Genomic DNA, 4,860 nt, shown 5'->3' on the forward strand with positions numbered 1-4,860 from the left:
GTAGAGCCAAATACAGCACATTGGACAGGGTTTGGCTAGGTTAAGTTAGGCCCAGTCACTCATGAGTTATTTTTAGTAATGGCATTGGATGGATTCGAACTTTCAGATATACCACATTCATTAAAGAAGGCCAATAGTTGTTGGTCACACTTTATTTCATATCTTTTTCCTGTTCTTTCCTTCTTTACGATGATCGTTCCATTCCTAGTGTAGCAATGTTTGATAACACCTGGATTTTGTTTGCGAATTTGACGCAGACTGAAGAGGAGGGATCCACGCTGCTTGGTAAGGCACTCGTTTATATAAAGGTTCGTTTTTGCTAAGCAGCTGTTTGCATGAGGTAAAACTTAGCAGCGCAATTTGCAAGTTTGATGAGCATTCTCCTAGTGCTACGGGAACTGTTTTTATCTATCCTGACAGCTGATTTGATGTCAACGTTGACTTTTATCTTTGAATTAATTAGAGCGTGGGCTACATTACAGCAGTTCTCACCATGCTGTTAATCGGGTAGATCAGCAGTTCTCACCATGCTGTTCATCGGGTAGATCAGCAGTTCTCACCATGCTGTTCATCGCGTAGATCAGCAGTTCTCACCATGCTGTTCATCGGATAGATCAGCAGTTCTCACCATGCTGTTCATCGCGTAGATCAGCAGTTCTCCCAATGCTATTCATCGGGTATTTCAGCAGTTCTCACCATGCTGTTCATCGGGTATTTCAGCAGTTCTCCCCATGCTGTTCATCGGGTAGATCAGCAGAGCTAATTATCAGGGAGTCGTGAAGTTGTTCCTGCTCCAGGTCATCGTTGGAAGCTGCCTGGTGCATCTGAAGAAGATTTATTTGTTTCCAGCTTATGAAGGATGTCGCTTTGTCCTGGTTGGGTTTCCTCGGCCTTAATCTTGTGTATTGGATCCATTGTGTTATCTGTTACGTCTTGTGAGCTGAGAATTGCTTGATTATTGTTCGTCGAAGATTCGAGGAGGAAGTCTATAGTTTTTTTTTTTTTATAAAAGAAATATACAAAGTATAGCACAATATACATGAACAGAAGAACAAGAACATTACAACAAAACATAAGCAGAAACACAAGCAGAAACACAGGCAGAAAAAAGAACATTGTAGTACAAGACCCAAGAAACTCCAGGGACATTAGTCCGAATACAAAATGAAACATAATAATGGACATACAACAAACGGACGCATTACGGACATGGAAAGACACAACAAACATACACAGAATAAACCAGACACTCACACATATACAAAATTTTAGTTTTATAAAAGAAATACACAATATACAAACCAGACAATGGAAAACAAACATACATACATACAGGACAAACATAACAAAGTACGGAAACACGGATGCAAACTAAACATACACAACAAAAACCAAGAAATAAAACACATAAAATATGGCACAATGAGAAAACCCCGAAACGGGCACTGGAGGGTACACACACAAACACACACACACACACACACAAACAAACAAAAAAACAGTACATTACAAATAAATAACACGACATAAATAACATAAAACAGTCACATCCACAAAAAACGGAAGTACAGAAATAAGTAAACACAAAACAAGCCCAAACTCAGGTGCATAATAACAACAGACCTCATAAACCACCGACACAGAGGCATAAGTACAGAGCTACAGGAAACAACAAAAAATAAAAACAAAAAACATGTAAAGACATAAACAGGGAAATACAGAGATAACATAAACACAACAATGCCGCACACCTAATAAAGCAATGTCACAAGGATAAGATAATAAACACACGCACACAAGCGACATACACAACCACACCGCCCGCCACCCCAACACAATACACAGGGCGAGCATAACGACACGAAAAAAAATAACACCAAACAACCACAACCGCACACAACCACAACACAAACACACACACCAAATGCAAAGCACAAAACATACAAGAAAACAAGCCATGCAGGGGCAAGAACAACACCCACACCACCCACACGCACAGACAAGGACACCCACCTGTGCACGCAGGCACCGGGGAAACATCACGCACAGCACAGACAGAAACCAAATACACCAATAAACCAATCACTCATACTTCTCCGGGTACTCCCGAGCAGGAAACCGTAAACAATAAGCCTCCCAAACAAGTTGGTCACTTTGAGGAATCGGACACCCAGGAGCTGCAATAGGCCGAGGCATCGAATTTGGCACTCCCGAGACAAAACACTGCGCTCGTGGAACCCAGATGGTAGAAGGGCACCAGGGAGCAGGACGCACCAAGTCAGTACACTTAAAAGTCGCAGTTGCTGTAGATCCGTCGAGCACCTCGCCGGTCGAGAGGACAAAAGGGACGGGTTTCCCCCTATGACGCTGGACACACGGGCGCACACTGGGAGGCACATCTGACTGCACGACAGGCCGCACACCGGCCCGCCCACTAGGGCGTGCACACCGTTCGGTGTCAGGAACCGCACCGAGACCCGCGGAGGGTGGCTCCGCAGGGGCCCCAGAGCCCCCACCAACCGGAACAGGAGCAGAGGCCCCCCGCTTCACATCCTTCGTCAACACCACCACAAGGTCGCTCTTACCAGGGGCAACAGCCCACTGAGGAGAGCCACCAGCAGGAGGCACAGCATCCAACTCAGAAGGCACCATAGGAGGCAACACAGCGTCAGCCACATCATCATCCTCCATGGCATCACGCTCCTCTGCCCACGACCGGCTAGGCGACACACCCCGAGCCGAGCGACGGCGCTGAAAAAGAGGCTGCTGATCGTCGGAGCTGTCACCCCCAACAAGCGGTGTCCCAGAAGAACTATCGACAGGCGGCCCCAAAAGCGGGGCAGCACGTTAACGCAGAACAGCAGCCTCAACAACGCGGGGCAAAAAGCCACCACCAGGAACGGAGACCGGAGGCGGAGAAGAAAGAGACACAACAGGCGGGAGGGAAGACGTCAGCACCCGTGAGGTATCCAGAGAGGGCGACGGAACATGCAGAATAGAAGAGGTACTCGTCAACGAGGAAACTCCCAGAGGCGACGAGGCAGAGGACGTGGGTAGAGACACACATACCACCGCACCGTCAGCCCCGGAAAGCACATTGCCTCCAGCAGGAGACGCAGGCACCACCCCTACAGCATCCCCCAAGGCCATCGGATGCAGATGCACCTCCACAGTCACCGAACGATGAAGGTCCGAAACAGGCGCCCCTAGGTCCCCCGAGTTCACCGGCGGGGCAGACACATCCGGTCCAGACGTAGCAACATCCGGAACCGCCGCGGGATCCACACCAGGCACCTGCACAGAGCGAGAATCCGCCGAGGAGCTCACACGCACATATAAGCGAGGAAAATCATCCTCTAGGAGAACTGAAGGGGCTTCTGTACGAGGAGCGTCACAACCGGCCACGACGTGGCCCTCAGCACCACACCGGAAACACGTTCGCGTCTGCCCCTGATAGAAAGTCCTCAGAGACAGCCCACGATATGAGACCCTGGACGGTATAGGGCTCGTGAGCCGCATGACAAGTGTGCGTGAACCCAGCTGTACCCCCTTCAGTCGGCCCGCACTCAAAGTGTTGAACCGGTGCTTCACCACCGACTCAAACCGCGTAAACAAGGCCATGAGGGCCGCCTCGGGGAAGGTCACCGGCACGCCGTGAATACTCACAAACGTCAAGGGACCCCAGGGATCTGAGATCTCTACAGACACAGCCGAAGCCGGAAGAGGAAGCGTGCGGCCATTCCAGCAGGCCACAAACTCCCGGTATACATTTTTTTAAATTTTGCCCCGAGGGGCGAGTTTATTGGGCAGCGCCACTCATCTTGTGAGTGAACATACCGCCATAGCAGAATGTACAACACTCCCCAATAGGAAGAAAACCCGCTGGGTTGTTCATCCTGTCACTTGTACCCAGACACAGCTGGGACTTGCTTAACTGTCTCAAGTGAACAGCTCCTCAAACAAGAAGATTAACATTTATCAACCCTTAAAAGCTTACGTTATCTTGCGGGTGCAAAATGGGGAAATCTTTTAAGAACAGTATCAATATTTGACAAATAGTGTTTTCCTAACTCAAACAATGTGGGGTTTATTATTCTACAGTTATTCCTAATGTCTCTCAGGTGTTCACATTCACGTAGATAGTGGTCAAGGCGGTGTCCATCACTCTCACCACAGATTCTGCAACTTTGCTGATCAACTGTTGTTTCCATTCCAAATCTCCATGGATATTTGTATCCAAGACGGATTCTCGCTATTACAGATTCTCTCCCTCGTCGTCCTCCTCTTCGGCCATACTGATTGGGATTGCCAGCTGCAACCATGTTGTACCATCGTACAGATTCACTGGTTTGTGCTTCTATCCTCCTTTCCTCAGTTACCTTGTCACGGTGATGTTGCCTGATAATACCTCTAATTTGTAGTTGAGTCTTGGGTATGAAGTATTCAATATGGTCTCCTTCAGCGCCTTCAGCAGCCAGCACATCTGCTCGTTCATTTCCACATATTCCAACATGTGAGGGGATCCACAGAAACTTGATGACTCTTCCCTGATTGGTAAGTACTCTCACAGCTCTCTTGATTTCAGCGACTATTGCAAGATTTTCTGCCTGATTTTTACTTAGGCTTTGCAGTGCTGCCTTTGAATCGGTGCAAATCACTGCACCATTAGTGTTCCGTTCAAGAAACCTTAACGCCATAACAATGGCAGTTAGCTCTGCTTGCGTTGAAGAGGCATAGTTCTCAATACGTGCTTTTTCTTCATTTCTGCGTTGGAAGGTATTATCCTTGATTACCGTGTATGCTGCACCAACCCTGCCATTGATAGGATTAGATGACCCGTCAGTGTCCCGGTATACATGT

This window comes from Procambarus clarkii, chromosome 9 (genome assembly GCF_040958095.1).
Source record: "Procambarus clarkii isolate CNS0578487 chromosome 9, FALCON_Pclarkii_2.0, whole genome shotgun sequence".
Classification (NCBI taxonomy): domain Eukaryota; kingdom Metazoa; phylum Arthropoda; class Malacostraca; order Decapoda; family Cambaridae; genus Procambarus; species Procambarus clarkii.